The 20492-nt window shown below is 36.4% G+C and overlaps 1 long non-coding RNA gene across 2 annotated transcripts in view; it reads left to right on the top strand.

Moving 5' to 3' along the window:
- The first annotated feature begins 245 nt into the window (after positions 1-245).
- LOC141570666 (uncharacterized) overlaps positions 246-20492 on the top strand; it is a 62278-nt gene continuing 42031 nt past the window's right edge. Inside the window, exons 1-2 of one of the 2 annotated variants that reach the window (XR_012494956.2) lie at positions 262-362; positions 19626-19709. This is a non-coding gene — a long non-coding RNA (uncharacterized LOC141570666). Of the gene's footprint in view, positions 363-19625; positions 19710-20492 lie in introns of both variants that reach the window. The other variant, XR_012494957.2, reaches the window with a different exon arrangement.

Genomic DNA, 20492 nt, shown 5'->3' on the forward strand with positions numbered 1-20492 from the left:
TAATGAGCCTGAATGAGAATTATTCTGCCTGCATCTTGCACTGGAGTAAGATATGCAATTAAAATTCCCACTAAACAGTAATAACATCTTTATGAAGACAGTCTGATAAGAAATTCGGGCCAAGAATGCTAGCTAGAAGAGCTTTCCATTTGCTTTAGCTAGCATCCTTTTCACACATTCCTTGCTACAAAAAGACAATAGAAAGTAAAAAGGGGGGGAACAAAGATTCTTTGTAAATACTGGTGCTTAACTCGGTGAGGACTGCTGACCCTCAGTACTCTGTAATTTCCTGGTTCCACACTCTGCCTCTCAGAGCCTTGTCAGATTGTAAAAGCAAAAGGTTCTCCAGGGTTGCTCTGAACGTAAGTTTCCTTATCTTTTTGTACATACTGTATACTGTGCCAGTATTTCTTTGTAATCTATCCATTTTTAGTTTGTCTTTTTCCCTGTTTACTTAAAGTGCTGCAATACAGACTGGGGGGAAAATATCTGTGCGATCATTTTCATACTTTCCAAAATAGTAACAGCCACATTTTATTATTATCCCCATGTTTTCTTAGTATACCATATCCGAGACAGATTTGATATTTTAAAATATGTCTTCAAGGAAATCAACACAATTAACAGAGTTATGTTTTATGAGGTTGAGTGCTGTGGCATTAGTATCTCAGCTCATTTTTTAAATAATTTATCTACTTTTCACATAGTTTTGTTTCTGCAGGGTAACCTAAGGATTGGACAAATTTATTTCTCCCATGTTGTGCTTGGTATTGATGTTTGGTTTCAGATGTTATAAAATCAGTGTTGAGTATGAGTAAGTTATTCATAATACAGCTTCTAATGAAGTGTGGACGTGACTTGAATAATAAATATCCTAGCCCTTAATAAGATTCATCTCAGGCTCATAATAAAACCCTACATTGTTTCTATAATCCAGCGGAATTTTACCAACGTCAAATTAAGACACATAAGAGCACATTCTTAGAGTGTGATTCATAATCCTTAGGAAATGACTGTAATTGATTTACAACAAACCAGCTGTACTGAGAACTCGGCAGCCCCAGGTGATTATAGCAGTTGTGCTTGAGTAAACCTGTGTGCACAACATGCTATTCTGGAATTTTTTATTTGTCAGATTGTAAAATCCAAAAGTAAAACACGTGGTTAATGGAGAACTTTTAGCAAAACGTACTGGAAAATGATCTTGCTTAGGTAAACATTTATTTAAACACATTAATAAAAACGTCAGGCACATTTAAAAATCACATAAAGAGTCGATAAAGCTACCATGTGTTTCTAAAATGGAAGAATCTGTTCCCTTTACTTATGTAGATTCTGCCTAGTTCAAGCTTTCTTTTTATAAAATACTGGCATATGCAGTGTACTGTATCTGAAAATGATAGAGTGAGCCTCTCTGGTACAGTCTTGTCAATTACATGTGCCTTGTTTCATTAGCTGCAGCTAATTATTAACCATAGTGTTCTAGGCTATGAATTTAAATTGAGTAAAATGAGTGGTCATTTTTTATGATTTCCTTCTAGTCGTTTCAAATTCATCAGACTATTTTTATTACATGTGAAAATACTGAAAGTATAATAATCCAGATCTTTCACCACCTTATTCAGTAACTGAGTAAGTGTGCGTATTAAAGGTGACAAAGATAGATGGGATTAACTCTGTTTTTTTGCTTGACAGCTTTTGCCCACAACATATGTTCCGTGCTATCAGGGTTATTACAGAGAACACAAACTAATCAGGGGGACAGATTCACAAACAGTGCCTGCAACACATGGTGGCCTCCCAGTCCTAACGAGGAATGTCCAAATCACTTACGAACATGGTCAAATAATGCAAGCATTTGTCATTTTGACTGTGGTTTTTAAAGCCATGGTTAAAATAATCGTGTTGTGTATGAAGCCTCTGGATTGAAAGGTGAGATGCGGAGATTTGACCTTATTTGCTGTTGTGTCATGAAAAGGGAGAAAAATTATGGGCTCTGTAATAGTTCTGATCAAGATTCAACTATCTCCGTGTTTTACTTTTAAAAATAGTTTATGGTTGGGGTTTCTTCTTGAGGCTAAATTTCTTAAGGGGAATTAATATCAGAAACCCTTTTCATTCAAAGGTTAAAAAGTATTAAGACTATTAACAGCCATACACTTACTAATTCTTTCTTCCATTAAGAGAAAATGTTAACTAAATCTGCTTGCAAAGATCATTCAGGAATTCACATTCTAAGGTAATTTGGTGATTTTGCTCATCGAATCTTACAAGTATTTCAATTACTTGAACACTGAGACTAGTCTCTCATGCAGTAGCACATATATGAGTATGTGGGTATGTGTATTATTATTTCTTTATTTTTAATCTATCACATATTCTACGTATACACAAATTTTATGTCACTGCAAGATGTCTCTTGGGTGACACACTGGAGAACATCACTCTCTATTTGCAAAGTAAATCAGAAAGGAAAAACTACAGGTAACGTTGAGCCAAATGAAGTAATTTGAAAATTATAAGGAGAATGTGACTGGGAAAAGAACTCAGAATTGTGAGATTTCCAAGTAAAGGGACCCATTAAGAAACTGGAGAAGTCTGCAAGGGCAACAGCCAAACAGAAAGTCCTCTGGGCTCAGGATTTATTCCACTGACTTCTCTCAGGTTTTTAAAAAGGAGAGATTTCTCTATTAAAGTTTAAATTCTTGATTCCCACATTTTTTTCTCTACTGAGTCTTCTTCCCTCAACCTGTTTATCATACTCAAGGTGACAGGTAATTGTTACTGAAGTATGAAAACATTTTAGAAATTATATGAATTTGAAGTTAAAATAGATACTATCATATTACCCAATTAGCTTGGCCAAAGTTTATAGTACTCTGCAGTCCTATAATAAAATAGAATATAGTTCAAATAGAATATAGAATAAAACAGAATATATTTCAAAGGTGTAGGCTTTGGAGACACAGAGGCTGTTTTGAAATGTTGATTTTGATACTACTTCGTACATGTGTCTATTTGGGAAGTCTGTTAACTTTAATGAGACTCAATTTTCCTCATCAGAGAAAAAGATAATACCTATTAAATAGGGCTGTTAAGAAGATTAAAACAAAACCAGTTTTGACAAAGCATTTAGTAGAGTATCTGACATATAGGAAGAGCTATGTAAGTGGCATCTATTATACTTATGAGACAATAATCTTGGTTATTCATTTTGAAGTTTCAGGCCAGGCTCTAATCTTGGGGGAGAATATTCTTGTCAGTTCTATTTCCATTCAACAGAGAGGTTAAGTTCCTCTCTCTTTCATCTCATTAAGAAATAGTGACTTTTTCTGCCCAGGACAGTGCTTCTTTTTGACTGCAACGTGATTTTGCATTTTATCAATTTCCTGAACAGAGAACTACTTCAACCTCCTACTATGCCCCCCTCACCCCCACCCCTGTAATGTTAATGTAACTGCATTCAAATTCATTCTTGTATACCTCAGAGAAGAGTTATCTCTGGTTCATAGTACTTTCTCAAACTCCTATGGATCCCATTTTATTCCACTTCTATAGTTATCTCACTCTTTCAATTATCCTTTCCCCTTCATTTTTTTCTTTCTCGAGATTGCCTTTTATCCCCATTAGTCTATAAACATGTTTCAGCATATACCATCTTAAGAAAGAAAAAAATTCGCTTTTAACCTCTAGGCTTCCTCTAGTTTCTTCCATTGATATCTAAGAGTACTGAATGTAACCACCCTGCTGATCCAATTTTCTCACTTGTATTCATTCATTAAGGACTAAAATCTTGCTATTGACCCCACCTTTCCATTGACAACATTCTCCGGCTGGTCACCCTGATCTCTTATCTGTAAAGCCCAATACACCCTTAGTCTTTATTTGTAATATTTGTAAATGTTGATCTTCCTCTGCTGGAAGTTTACCTCTCTTATTTTCCAACAGTGTCACTCTATCTCGTTCTCCTCAAACTTCTCTGGCTACTTATTGAGACCCATGTCATCCTTTTCTTTTATCTGTTTCTGCGTTGTAATTATTCCATCTTTAGTGTTCTTTCATTCAATGCACTGGGTGACATACAGCCATGATAATTATCTACATCTCCAGCTTAGCATCTTACTCAAGGTGTTGGCCCATATAACCGTGGCCTAGAAAACACTACTTGGGTAGTTCAAGCATAACTTGGCAAAAACAATGTAACATGAACCCTCTACAACTCACAAATCTCATTCTCTATCTTGGAGACTTATATCAAAATACTGCCAGTTTCCCAAGATGCCCAAAGGTCATTATAGATTTTTCACTTTCCCTACATTCACTCCTTTTCAACATTTTGTCAGTTATACCTTTGATACACTTAATAATTTATTTTCCCTCTCTACTATCTCTGCCTTTGCCTTATGTTAGACCCTCATCTTTTCTTACCAGGATTTCCTATTTATCTTTTCTTCTAGTCTTCCTTTCTTCCCTCCACAATGTATTACCTACACTGCCACAAAAGTGATTTTTCTAAAGTATAAATCAGATCACATTATTCCCTTAAATCATTCCAAGTCTTTCTATTAGCTTCAGGATAAAGTCTATCGTGAAATATATCTTTCATCATCTTCTCTTCCCACCGCATTCATATATATATATTTGTTTCTGTGTGTGTGTGTGTGTGTGTGTGTGTGTGTGTGCTATCAGAATGCTGACATATTTGTAGACCCCTGAAGTTTCTTTCTGTACATGTTCCTTTCTTGGCTCTGCCCATACTTTCCCAATTTCCCTGAAATAGCTTTCACATTATTGTTCAATTAATCACATTCTCCTGGTTCTCTAATATTCCCCTCAGCTTTCATCAATATGAAGGAAGAGGCTTTCTAACTTTATAACTCTCTTGACTGAGCTAGGTGTGCCTTCTCTGTGCTTCTGTTGCCATTGGTAGGTATTTCTATGACAGCTCTTATCACTGTGAATTTTATTTATTTGTGTCTTACTCACTAGACTAGAAGAAGAAAACATGACCTTCACTTTGTCAGCTAAACAGGTCCCCTAAACTAATGCATATTTGACAATCCATAAAAATTCATTAAAATACTAGCCAAAAAGCTCAGCTCATGTTCCTCAATCTCTACCATCATCCCCTTTCAGTTGTTGATATGTGTATACTGTGGTCTTTTCTCTTCATTTTGCTTTTCCTATTTCCCATTTTTTTCCTGTTTTCAGATTCTTGTTTTTCAGGTTTTTACAACAGGTAATTTACCTAAATATATCTGTTATGGAAATCTCTCTCTCTTCTTTCTGTGAGTTCTGACTTTCTGACATTTTTCACTGAACCCTACTTCCACTAATTACAGGATCTTAGCTCTTCAAAACATCAGTACATCAGTAGCACGATCTGTTTGTCTTGGAGATTGCATTCATCTCAAATAAAATCCATTACATTTCTCCCAAAAAAAAGTTACTAATTTAAATGTCCCATAACATGTTAACTTGAATTGATATGTAGTCTTGGGAAATTATAGCTTTGATTTCTCTGAAAGCATGCAATGTAACCAAGGCTTAATGTTTGTATTTTAATTTTAAGTTTTCTTTGAGAAGTTATAGCTAAATCTACAGTAACTCTTTAGAGAGTGTTTTGCTTATGGCCAGAACCATTCTAAAAATACTCCTTATACTCACAAACAAGGGCAATTCTAAGTGAAAATATACCAAAAAATATGGAATTGACAGTTACAAGTTTAATGTAGACATTTCATAGAATGGGATATCATACAAGTTTTATCCTAACTAGAACCTATTTTTGTGATATTACAGTGGAACCTCGGTTTTTGAATGTCTCGGTTGACAAACATTTTGGTTTACGAACGCCGTAAATTTTATGGATCTATGGTATCATTAGACAGTAAAATTAATGCTAAATTTGCAGTTTTAGGGGTTGATTTTAAAGGTCTGGAATGGATTAATCCATTTTGCATTACTTTCTATGGGGAAACTGTGCCTTGGTTTTCAAATGTTTCAGAATTCGGTCTTCCGGAACGGACTACGTTCGAAAACCGAGGTACCACTGCATTTAAAAATGACATTACTTTAGGGCAACAATAATAAAGGAATAACATTTATAAAAATGCTATATACTAGATGGCTAGTATGATTTCAAGGCCTTGTCTAAATTATAATCTCAAAAGTTCACCTTTCTTCTTTCTTTGAAATCAAACTTAATTAGAGGGCGTTTAAATTGATAAGACTTAATACACCAGGAAAATAGCCAAATGTGTTTTGGCCACAGTATGTGTACACCAATGATGTGTTCAGCCAAACTTAATTTTAAGCTAACTGGCCACTGAAATATGTTTTCCTTATAAAACTGACTTTCAGGATCACTCTGAAATTGTAGTCAAGAATAACTTTTCGGAGTGACCTCTGCAACATGGCTGAATAATATGTCCCTCATTTGTGTCCCCACCTCAGCAAATATTTGGCATCCATCCACAAAGAAAAGGGCATCTGTGGGGCTATGGGATACAAGCACCACACACCAAAGGAACTGGGAGTGGTTTTACCCACCCATGTGTTGGGAAATAGACATACAGACCTTGGAACTAGCTGTGGATCACGCAGTGGCTTATGGTCCAGGTCCAACCCTTCTCAGCAATAGTCTGGGAGCCATTGTAGAACACTATTTTAGATAATCACCCACAGACAAAGGAACCTTTGCAAAAGACAGACCAGGTTTTCAGTGGGGAAGTTCTTGCACAGCACAGGAGCAGAAGAGTATGAGTTTGGGTACACTGGTGAGGGTAAGAGGAACAGCTTGACTTTACCCACATCATCCTCAAGGTGGCACAGTTCAGTGCCAAGAGCGATCTTCTCAGCCTGTGATTTCTCCCGCAGAAGAAAGCGAGAGCATGTGAGTGAGTGCCCAGCTCCCTTGCTGTGCAGAACACTGGCAAAGAGGCCTATTTCTCTCTTGCCCCATCCAGAGTACAGAGTCATGAGCTGCCTGACCAAGGATCAGAAAGAGCCTAACAGAACAGCAGATAAGACCCTCAGAGCACATTCAAGGAATGCAGATCTTACTAACTGCATCGAGGGCTCCTTCAAGAAGTCTGCCCCTAAGCTGCTGGCGACACCTCACACACACACATCCCGACTGGCCCACAGGCATCCTAGCCATCTGCGTACCTCAGGCACAAACACCCCGACCCTGTGGCTGGCTCTCTGCCCTCTCAAGAGCAGCAAGAGCAATATTTGGCAGATGGCTAGTGAGCACACAAATATCAGCCCAAATCTGCAAGCCAGAGAGAAACCACAAACTTCAGTTTTAGCTCCACCCTTGGAAAAGCAAAAAGGAAGCTGTCAGCACCCAGCCTAGTGAGTTATAGGATTGAGGGAAGGCATAAAAACTTAAGAATTTTATCAGGAACGGGAGTAAGTAATGTGGAACAGGCACAGAGAAAGGTCTGAGAAAGCCTCAGAATCCTGAGCGTATTCTCTCCCAAAGGCAGTCAGTCAGGACTGGAGAAGGTGACTGCTGCTTTAAATATGAAGACTGCGATGCAAGACTTCAAGGAACATGAAAAACCAAGGAAACATGACACAATAATCTTCCAAAGGTTCACAATACTCTTATGTATACTGTATAATGCTATGTATGTTGAGATATAGATTTTATTACTGTTATTCTTACCCATTCATCTGCAGATGGACAAAAAGGCTACTTCTATATCTTGGCCACACACACACACACATACACACAATGGAATACTATTCATCCATGAGAAAGAAGGAAATCATGCCATTTGCAACATGGATGGACCTCAAGAATATTACGCTAAGTAAAAGAAGTCAGTTATAGAAAGAAATACTGTATGATATCACTTATGTGTGGAATCTACAAGGCTGAACTCATAGAAACAGAGAGCAGAACGGCGGTTACCAGGGATGCAGGATGAGATAAATGGAGAGATGCTGGTCATAAGGGTACAAACTTCCAGTTATGAGTAAGTTCTACATCTACAGATATAATATGCAGCATGGTGACTATGGTTAATACTGTATTAAATATTTGCTAGATGCTAATAGAGTGTATCTTAAATGTTCTCACCTCAAAAATAAAATGATAATTATGTGAAGTGATAGAGGCGTTAACCAATCTTACTGTAATTATGTCACAGTATAAAAGTGTATCAAATCATCACATTGCACACCTTAAACTTATACGTCATGTCTCAATTAGATCTCAATAAAGCTGAAAAATAAGAAAGAAAAACTCTTCCTCTGACATACTAAAATATGCCTTTGTTTAGATAGAAGTGTTCTAAAAGCCAAGTATACATTTAGTACAATATGTGAGGCCATGTAATACCTGACATTTACAGTTAATCGGCGCAAATTGTCGTCGTTGCCAAAATTATAAGTCTAGCTGCCTACATCCTTTCACATAATTTTATAGTTACTTAAAATGGCATGTTTGATTTTAAAGCTCTAGCTTTTTAGCATAATCATAGCAAAAAAATGTCTTTTGTTTTTGCCAAAAAGAGAGGACATTTTTGGTACTACTGAATTACAGTTATTCTTTCTGAGTACGCGCGTGTGTGTGAGAGAGAGAGTGTGTGTGCAAATATACAGACTTAACATGGAAGAGTGCAATAAAAATGACAATACAATTGAGGAAAAAGTAAATCTTACATAAATTTAAATATTATACGTGTTACTTTTCTACCCAGTGTTCTCCCAGACGTTTGGTGTTTGTTTATATCCTTCATCCACCCCAAATTGTCCACTTTCACTAAATTATTTAGACTTTTTTATAACTAAGAAAAATATATTACATGGAAAGCATAGCTTAAAATTTATAGTCATACTGTCCAAACTGTAAAACTGGTTGTAGAGGTGTTATCTCTACTGTTGCTCTAAATAGCCCTTCAAGGTACTTCATGAAGGTATCACCTGTGTTTTATAATCATAGCAAACCCTGAATTAGAGGAGACACAATTTTTTTGGTCAAGGTCATAAAACTAGAGAGTGCTTCAAGCATAAAGCTCTGTAAAACAGACAGTCTTTTTTTGCAATTTCCACAAATATAAATTAAAACATTAAAATTCCACAAATTCAAGAGCTAAGTGGTTTATATAACCGTAAGAAACTTGATACATATTGTAGCTTCAAAGGCTATTTTGTCCTGGTAGGGCTTGCCATAATAGCATGACATGAATAATTCTTTTCAGAATATATCTTAACCTCTAAACTAAAAAGTGGGTGAAGAACGTATATATATATATATATATGAAATTAAGAAAGGAATATAAAAGCTTATTAGTATTAGAAAAATATTCAACTTCAGAAAATAATTTAAAAATGCAAAATTAAAAAAGCTAATGTGTTGGTGAGGTTTTGGGGAAACATGCACTCCTATATGGGACAGATGGAATTTGAATTGATAAGAAATTTTGTGCAACGTATTTGGCAATAATTTAAAGAAAATCATAAAAACATGTTTCTCAAATCTAACATATCAGAATTTATCCTAAGAAAACAATCATATATGTATGCAAAGATTTAGTTTCAAATATGTAGCTTTATTGTTGATGATGATACACACAAAAAAAGAATCCAAGAATCCAATAATAGAAGAGTGACCAATTAATTATTTAATAATATAGCAGTAACAGACAATTTAAAAAGAGAATAAATTACCATTAGAAACATTTATGATATGTAGTTTAAATAAACCAATCAGACTGAAATTATATGTATAATATGATCCTAGTTTGAAAGCAATATAGTTTTGTAGCTAAAACCCCAGTTTAGAGTTAGATTCATAAATTCCAGTTTGGTTGTATCATTTACTGGTTATGTAACCTTTAGGATGTTACTTTAACCTTTCTGAAATTCAGTTTCCTCATCTATAAAATGGGGTTGAGAAAATTCCAAATTTATAGGGCATTTGTAAGATTTCAATTGAGATAATTCATGTAAGGCTTTTAGTTAACATTTATGATAAATCAATGTTAATATCATAATTCTTGTTATATAACATGCATATTTTGTGTGATATTTCATATTATCTGTTTAATATTATATGTATATAATATACCAATATTATATTCAATATGCTATATTGAATATGTGTTTATGGCCAAAAATTCACCAAAATTTTTCAAGTGATGGTTTCTTAATGGTGGGGTTGTGGTTGTTGTTTTTTTTTTTTCTTTACTGAATTAATATAACTTTCTATAATAATAAAAATGAAATAAAATTGCATAGGTCAGATTAGAGTAGGGATTGCAGTAATACCCAAATCCTAAAATTTCAGTGGATTATTTCTCACTTCTGCAAAATCTGCACGAGTCACATGGCCCTCTGGGGAAGCACATACCAAGCAGTATGAAAGTCTGTTTACATCATGAAGCTTCATGTGCCTTCTAGATCTCCACAGAGAGGAAGTAAGCTGGAAGGCTCTCTGTGGGGCTTTTTAATGCCTCTGCCTAGAGGTGATACATGTCACTGCCCGAATCTATTGGCCAAACCAATCATTTGGTACTTCCCATGTGCAATGGCTGGAAAGTGTGGGAGAGCAGGTAAATATGTGATAACAAATGTCTCAGAAGGAGATCCAAGCTGGTGGAGTAGATAAACACTGCCTGCTTCCTTTTGTGAACACATTAAAATTACAACTAAATTATAGAACAATTAACCTGGAGAACCATCTGAAATCCAGCTGAACAAAGATTTTATAACTAAGGATATAAAGAAGAGGCCACGTTGAGACTGGTAAGAGGGGCAGAGATGAGAAATGGGCTGGAATAGAACTTCCATGTCACAGTTGAGCATCAGGAGGGATATCTCGGCTACGGTGGTTTCCCCCCAGAGAAGTGAGGGATCCCAGCCCCATATCAGGCTCACCAGTTCAGAGTACTGGTGCTGGGAAGAGGATCCCCCACAACAGCTGGGTGTGAAAAACAGTGGGGATTCTGACCATCAGGTTGGGATAGGAGGCTGCAGGAACCCCCTTAAATGGCCCACACACAGACTCACTCACTCACAGGCACTCATCCTAGGCTTTGGTGGAAGGACAGTACCAGAGGGCATCAGAGGCATACAGGGGGCAGACTGAGGAGTGTGGCTTTGGGGCAGAGAGCTAGAAGAAAGTTGCCATTTTCTCTGTGTAGTGTCCTGCTCCCATGCAGGTCACAGGTGGGTGCCATCTTTCCTGTGTGGAGCCCTCCACCCATACCCAAATCTGAATCTGAATTATCATGGTGAGCTCCCCTGCTCCACCGTGCTGACTCCCCAGGATGCTGCCCCACCCAATTCCCACAATGCTGGAGACATTTTCTCCACCCTCATTGCACTCTTTCTTGGAAAACTATCAGAGTCCATGGGCCCCACGCAGGTGACTGCTGGCCTCGGTGGGCTCTGAGACATTTGCTGAGTTGCTCTAGGCTCAGAACTGGCACTAAAACATAATCTGTATTAACATGGTGAACAAAACTCTTCCCATTCTAGTGACTCCCTGAGGCCCTGTCTCACCCAACTCTAGTACCACATGAAGATTTAGCAGTGGATGAACCTTACAGGAGCTGACAGGTACAGCAGGCCTTGGGGTGTCCTGGGTATTTGCTGACCTAACCCAGGCCATAGTACTGGTGGTAGCCATCCTCAGTTTGCAGCATGGCCTCTCCCAGATGCCTACAGGTTTAGCACAGGAAGCAAACAACCATGGATTGCTTTGTAGCTCCTACTAGATAGTCCTCAGCTTGTCACAGGCAGTGGATGATCTGGGCCTATACCAGAGTCCCTTGGATAAGGCCCCAAAACCAATATACTTGGAGGTTGGCTTCAGACCATAACAGAGCACCACCCAACTAGCCCCACAAGCAGCACACTCAAAGGGCGGTCTCAATAGGAAGCAGAGCCACCTGGGGCAAATTCAAATCCATGGGGTAAAACCCCCTCCCCCCACAGAAGCCTGTAAGCTGTGGATGTGGTCAAAGCCCACAGCCAGTAAGCCTGAGGGTCAATTCCACTAATGTGTCAATAGCAATCAAGGCTCAACTATAACAGGAGGACACATGAACAGGAAGACACACACAAACCACAACTAAGGACACTCCTGGACCACCTGGAGCAGGTGACCAGGGAGACTGTGCCACTGGACCCGACAGGGCACCTACTACATAAGGCTACCCAGCCAAGACTGGGAGATGTAGCAGATCTACCTAATACATAGAAACAAACACAGAGAAGCAGCCAAAATGACAAAACAAAGAAATACATCCCAAATGAAAGAACAGGAGAAAACTCCAGAAAAATAACTAAATTAAATGGACATAACCAACCTACAAGATACAGAGTTCAAAACAATGGTTATAAGGATGCTCAAGGAACTTAGTGAGAAGTTCAGCTAAGAGATAGCAAGCATAAAAAAAGGACATGGAAACCATAAAGGAGAACCAGTCAGAAGTGAAAAATACAATAACTGAAATGAAGAATGCACCAGAAGAAATCATTAGTGGACTAGATGAAGGAGAAACAAATCAGTCATTTGGAAGACAAGGTAGCAGAAAACACCCAATTGGAACAGCAAAAAGAAAAAATAATTTTTTTAAGAAATGAGGACAGTTTAAGAGACCTCAAGACCAACATCAAGTGTACTAACATTTGCATCACAGGGTGTCAGAAGGAGAGTGAGTAAGGAATTGAAAACCTATTTGAAGAAATAATGACTGAAAAGTTTTCTAACTTGGTGAAGGAAATAGACATACAAGTCTAGGAAGCACAGAGATTCTCAAACAAGATGAACCCAAACAGGCCCACACCAAGACACCTATTAAAATGGCAAAGGTTAGAAACAAAGAGAGAATCCTAAAAGCAGCAAGAGAAAGGCAACTTGTAACTTACAAGGGAGTTCTCAGAAGATTGTCAGCTGATTTCTCAACAGAAACTTCGCAGGCCAGAAGAGATAGACACAAAATATTTAAAGTGAGGAAAAGCAAGGACCTACAACCAAGGGTACTCTTAAATGAGAGCAAAGCTATCATTTAAAATCAAAGGACAGATAAAGGGCTTCCCAGACAAGAAAAAGCTAAAGGAGTTCATCACCACCAAACCAGTATTACAAGGAATGTTAGAGAGACTTCTTCAACATGGAAAAAAAATATCAAACTATGAATAATAAAAGGGCAATAGCTACATATCTACTGACAATTACCTGAAATGTAAATGGATTAAATTCTCCAATCAAAAGACTTAGGACAGATGAATGTATAAGAAACACAACCCTCACATATGCTGCCTACAAGAGACTCACTTCAGATTGAAAGACACAAACAGATGCAAAGTAAAGGGATGGAAAAATATATTTCATGAAAATGGAAATGAAAAACTAAAAAAATAAAAACTGGGGTAGCAATCCTTATACCAGACAAAATAGACTTTAAAATAAGAAAGAAAGACCCAGTAATCCCACTTCTGAGTATTTATCTGAAGAAACTCAATATGATACTTAGAGGGGACACGTGCATCCATATGTTCACTGCAGCATTGTTTACAATGGCCAACACATGGAGGCATCCTGGGTATCCATTGATGGATGAATGGATAAAGAGGAAGTGGTACATATACACAATGGAATATTACACGGCCATGGAAGGAAATGTGTTCCTGCCATCTATGGTGCCATGGGTGGACCTGGAGGGTGTTGTGCTGAATGGAGTGTCAGACAAAGAAAGACAGATGCAATGTGAGTTTGCTTACATGTGGAATCTAAAGAACAAAATAAACAAATAAAACAGAAACAAACTCATAGATACAGAAAACATTTTGATGATTGCCAGATACGAGGGGGTTAGGGGGAGTGAGTGAAAAAAGGGGACAGGATTAAGTACAAATTGGTTATTACAAAGTAATTATGGGGATGTAGGGTATAGCATAGGAATATAGTCAATAATATTGTAATAACTATATATGGCATCAGATGGGTACTAGGTTTGGTAAGGTGATAAATGAGAGAGGTTGTGGGACAGGGTGAAAAGGTGAAGGAATTAAGAAGTACAGATTGGTAGCTACAAAATAGTCATGAGGATGTAAAGTAAAGCACAGGGAATAAAGTCAATAATGTGGTAATAACTATGTATAGTGCCAGCTGGGTACCAGAATAGTCAGAGAGATCATTTCTTAAATTACATAAATGTTTAGCCATTATGCTGTACACCTGAAATTAATATAAAATAATATTGAATGTCAAAAAAAGAATGCAAACTGATTTTCATAATATTCTAATCAAAATTAGCTGGCAAGTTTACAAACCTCTGCAACGATAAATGAAAATCACATGCCTTCCAAATAAATAAATAAATAAATAAATAAATAAATAAATAAATAAAACCTATTGCAACCGCTAAAAAAAATTAAATAAATAAATAAGAAAAAAGAATTAAATGTCTCTTCCACAAAAAAGTGATAACTAAATGAAAATGAAATAGATTTTTACTAAATTCAAAAGCATATTTCATTATTCAAGTGGCAATTTTGATTTATCTTTCAAAGAGACTACAAGTTACAGCATCTCTTTAACTTTTTTCCAGTTAAGCATCTCTAACTTTTTCCCTAGACAGGCCTTCCATAACAGTCACAACTGAAGGACACTGAGTTAAACTGGCACCCAAGAGAGACTATGTTAGGACTGGCCTCCCACTGACTTGTGGAATGACACTAAAATACAAGTCAATAAACATTCCTGGCCTCAGTTTCTTTATTTGTAACATAAGTGAGTTAAATACTACATTCTCTAATGTCCTCTCCAGCTAAAAACATGCTGCCTTCTTAAATCAACATGTCCCTGTCAGCTGAAAACTTTGTTATTGCTCTAACTTCAATTTATTTAAGCAATCTCATCCTTACATTGGTAACATTAGTGTCATAAACCTAAATTAAATGTCATGTGGTATTTATTTTTGCAGCTTTCTCACGGAATTCTTGGTAAAATAAAGACAAATAAATATATTCACAGGATGAATTACAAGTCCATGTCAGCTTAGCTCTTTTCAGCAAACCAAGCTTCTTAGAGCATGTGTGGGGCAAGAGTGGGGTGAAATTTATTTCATAATTGATGCTTATAACTACCCACTGAGATAAGTATGATCACAGTCATTGTAAATATAAAGAGATGAGACATTCAAATTAACAGTAAATAATCAAACTGGATTTTGAACTAACTCAAGTACTCAATCCAGGGTTTATGACATTTTTGTACATTTGTACACAATCTTCCCACAATAAAATTGGGGCTGTGGGAGAGAAAAACCTTTACGTCATTTTGGCTGAGGCTAAGAATTAAATTGACCTCAGCCAGACAACAGGAGAAAAGCATATAAATGTATTTAATACAAGTTTTACTTGACACAGGAGCCCTCATAAGAAATAAAGACCTAAAGAAATAGCAAAACCTATTTGCTTTTATATTAGATTGAACAAAGAGAGGGAGTTGTGGAAAAGTGACTAAACTATGTGGAGAGGCTTAAGGAAGATAAGAATGATTTTAACAAGGTCTGACTGTATAGAATTCTCTCAGTGTCAGCATCTCGTCCCTGATGATAAGAATGTTACTTGCATTTTGGTGTAAGGAAGAGATCTTTCATATAGGAATTTCATCTCTTGCTTTTAAGAAGCGGGGAGTGTGGAGTATTTTTCTTTTATTTGCTGTTTTTTAAGTGCCTTTAACTCAAAACAGTCAATATGCCAGAGCAGCATATTTGGGGGCAGCATGTTCTAAACTCCTACAGGGCCACGTTGGAACAGCAATACTGCTGCTTCATTTTAATTAAAACAGAGGTTTGGGAGCTCCCCTCAACCATTCTGGGAAAAGCTGGGCCATGTTACCATAGAGAGTCTTACTCAGAAGAACCTAAAAAAACCACAGTGTGGGAGTAACTGCAAAGGGAAATGGCACCAATGGTTCCAGCTCTAGTTTATTTTACTTTTTAGCTAATGGGTTCATGATAAAAAATGTAGTTTTATATATATATAAAACTTCTCCAAGGATTGTATTGCTCACTACTCTCATAAGCAACTAGTACTTAGCACCTTAAGCCCTATTTGAAGGAATGAAATCATGTAGGCTTTCCCCCAAATTTTCCTAGCACAACATAGTAAACTTTCTAGTCAACAACTGAATTTTTACATAACAAATCCTAAAAATAGTTTTATAATGTGAAATGTATGGCTTCTGTCACTAAAGGAAGAGAAAAGCAATCAAAACTATAGGGATACCATCCGAAGTTGTGCTGCCTATAAGAATATGAAAAAGCAAAGCCACCTACAAATGAAATGAAAAAGATCCTCCTCTGAAAGAAAGCAGATTGGAATACTGGCAAGATTCCTACCTTAAATGACTGTGGTATGTCACATACTATCACTTGCTTAAAATGTTGAAAACCATACTGCTAGATATCTCACAGTTGGATGGAACCATTAATGTTCATTCTCTCAGTGTCAGCATCTCATCCCTGATAAGAATGTTACTTGCATTTTGGTGTAAGGAAGAGATCTTTCATACAGGAATTGCAGCTCTTGCTTTTAAGAAGAGTGTGGAGTATTTTTCTTTTATTTGCTGTTTTTCAAGTGCCTTTAACTCAAAACAAGAGCTCTTGGTATAAGTGTGGTAAATATAGGGAAGAAGTACGTGGCAAACAATTTTTTAAATATTACCAAAAGTCCATACTATGGAAGAAGACTTTTTTTTAACTAACAATGTTATTATAAGTCGTGATGTAAATTATGAAATGTGCACTGAAATCAGTGCTCACGAAGCAGTTATATGATAACAAAGCCAGGTGTTGTTCAATGAATAATATAAGACTGTGTTGAATGTCAATCCCTACACTATGTTACTGTTTTAGTAAACAATATACGCCTTCATATGTTAGTTTAGTATTGAACAATGGTGAAATTAGAAGATGATAAAACCAAACTCATTTAATATACACTTTTAGAGACTGTCCAAAATAACAAACAACAACAAAAGTTATGCGTCAACACTGAATTATGGATGCAGCCAAGGAGAATGGTACACTCAAGAGTGTTTGAAATGAGTACAGACATACCCTGTTTTATTGCACATCCCCTTATTGAACTTCAAAAATATAGTATTTTTTACAAATTGAAGGTTTGTGGTAACACTGCATCGAGCATGTCTATCGACACCATTTTTCCAACAGCATTTCCTCACTTCATGTAACAATTTGGTAATTCTCACAATATTTCAAAATTTTTATTATTATTGTATTTTTATGGTCATCTGTGATCATTGCTCTTTGATGATTGTTATGATTGTTTTAGGGTGACACAAACCTCACCCATATGAGAAAGCAAACTTAACTGATAAGTGTTGTGTGTGTTCTGACTGCTCCACCGACTGGCTGTTTCCCCATCTCTGTTCCTCTCTGTCCCTATTCCCTGACACACAACAATATTGAAATCAGGCCAATTAATAACCCTACAATGGCCTCTAAGTGTTCAAGTGAGATGAAGAGTTGCACGTCCCTCACTTTAAATAAAAAGCTAAAAATGATTAAGCTTAGTGAGGAAGGCATGGCAAAAGAAGAGATAGGTGGAAAAGCAGGCTTTTGGGTCAAACAGTTAGCCGAGTTGTGAATTCAAAGGAAAAGTTCTTGAGGGTAATTCAAAGTGCTGTTCCAGTGAATAAACACACGATAAGAAAGCAAAACAGCCTTGTTGCTGAGTTTTAGAAGATCAAACAGCCACAAAATTATCTTAAGCCAAAGACTAATCCAGAGCAAAGCCCTAACTCTCTTTAACTCTACAAAGCCTGAGAGAAATGAGATGGTTGCAGAAGACAAGTTTGAAGCTAGCAGAGATTGGTTCATGATGTTTAAGGAAAGAAGCTATCTCTATAACATAAAAGTGGAAAGTGAAGCAACAAGTACAGATACAGAAGCTGCAGCAACTTATCCAGAAAACCTAGCTAACATAATTAATAAAGGTCACTACACTAAACTACAGATTTTCAGTGGAGATGAAACAGCTTTATGTTATAAAAAATGCCATTTGGAAATTTCATAGCTAGAGAAGGGAAATCAGTGCCTGCTTCAAAGGACAGGCTGACTCTCCCATTAGGGGCTAATATAGCTGGTGACTTTAATTTGAAGCCAATATTCATTTACCATTTCAAAAATTCTAGGGCCCTTAAGAATTATGCTAAATCTACTTGCCTGTGCTCTATACATGCAACAACAACACTTGGATGAGGGTACATCTGTTTACAACATGGCTTGCTGAATATTTTAAGCCCACTGTTGAGACCTACTGCTCAGAAAAAAAGATTCCTTTCAAAATATTATTGCTTAATGACAATGCAATGACCACCAATGAGTTCCGATGGAGATGTACAACAAGATTACCGTGTTTCCTTGAAACTAAGACCTAGCGGGACCATCAGCTCTAATGTGTATTTTGGAGCAAAAATTAATATAAGGCCTGGTCTTATATAAGACTGGGTATAATATAATATAATATAATATAATATAATATAATATAATATAATATAATACCAGATCTTGTATTAATTTTTGCTCCAAAAGATGCCTTAGAGCTGATGGTCTGGCTAGGTCTTAATTTTGGGGAAACACAGTAATGTCATTTTCATGCTTGTTAACACAACAGCTGTTCTGCACCCTATAAATCAAGGAGTGATTTTTTTACTTTCACGTCTTATTATTTAAGAAATACATTAAGGAAATAGCTTCCACAGATAGTGATTCCTCTGATGGATCATCTCAGCAAAGTAAATTGAAGCATTTCTGGAAAGGATTCAGTGTTCTAGATGCCATTAAGAACATGCATGATTCATGGGAAGAGGTCAAAATATCAGCATTACAGGAGTTTGGAAGAAGTTGATTCCAACCCTCATGGATGACTTTGAGGAGTTCAAGACTTCGGTGGAGGAAATAACTGCAGAAGTGATGAAAAAGCAAGAGAACTAAAATTAGAAGTGGAGTCTGAAGATGTGACTGAATTGCTGCAACTGCATGATAAAACTTTACTGAATGAGAAGTTGTATCTTAGGGATGAGCAAAGAAAGTGGTTTCTTGAGATGGAATTGACTTCTGATGAAGATGCTGGCAAGATTATTGAAATGACAACAAAGGATCTAGAAAATTATATAAACTTAGTTGATTAAGAGCCAGAAGGGTTTCAGAGGACTGATTCCAATTTTGAAAGAAGTTCTACTGTGGGTAAAATGCTATCAAACAACATCTCATGCTACAGAGAAACTGCTCATGAAAGAGTTAATCAATGTGGCAAACTCCATTGTTGTCTTAAGAAATTGCCATAGCCACCCTAACTGTCAGTGACCATGACCCTGAGCAGTCACGATAAACATCATGGCAAGACCCTCCACCAGCAAAAAACATTACAATTTGATGAAGGCTCAGATGACGGTTAGCATTTTTTGCAACAAAGTATGTTTTAATTAAGGTATGCACATGTTTGTTAGACATATAACTATTGCACACTTAATAGACTACAGTATACTGTAAACATAACTTTTATATGCACTGGGAAACCAAAAAATGTGTGTGACTTGCTTTATTTCAATATTGACTCTATTGCAGGGATCTAGAATTGAACCCGCAATATCTCCAAGGTATTCCTATAGCAAGTGACAAAAACATTTCTTCATGTACATGATCATGCTGGTAAGTACCATGCCCATACTTTCAGTTGGCTTGATCAAGTGGTATGCCTCAGCAATACAGCAATATCTTAAATAGTTTCAACTTATAAGATAAGGGATGAAATAGCAAAGCTTTTAATTTGATATGTAATATAATAAGGTTTCTTAAAAAGACTGAGCTGTGATGCAAATGCTTCAATCATCTAAGATTTCACTCTCTGATATTAGTGATTTCCTCTCCATATTAGTGAAGGAAATCAATAATAATGGTTTGGGGCAACATACAAACTATATCCAGCATATGAATGAATATGTTTCTAAATTATCTATAACCGAGGAGGAAATTGAGGGTTCATTTGCTACTATTTCTCAAGTTAATAACATTCAAGCTTCAATTTTTTTAATGTGGTATGAATGTTAACTTATATCATCAGTGAGAAATTTCTCCATAATTTCAGGTTAATGTTTGATCTAAAAATATGCAGAACTGTCTTACAGTCATGATGCACTTGCTGACATTCTCAATGACCTATAAAAATGAATAATTTTCTATCTTAAAAGAAATAACTTACAAAAAAAAAACACATCTGAATGGGACTGACTCAACCTATACCTCATCAAGTGGAAAGAGATACATTAGTGTAAGTTTGCAGTTTTATTCGTCTTAATAATATATTACTTTTAAAGACTGTATTTTGTTGAATTGTGATAAACATTAATTTTTCTCTGAACTTTATGTAAAACTGATAGTCTCTATATACTCGTATATTAAAAGCCCAAATTTTGAGGCAAAAAGAAATGCAGG

The sequence above is a fragment of the Rhinolophus sinicus genome, chromosome 3 (genome assembly GCF_057876585.1).
Source record: "Rhinolophus sinicus isolate RSI-liver-muscle chromosome 3, RSI-T2T, whole genome shotgun sequence".
NCBI classification, from domain to species: domain Eukaryota; kingdom Metazoa; phylum Chordata; class Mammalia; order Chiroptera; family Rhinolophidae; genus Rhinolophus; species Rhinolophus sinicus.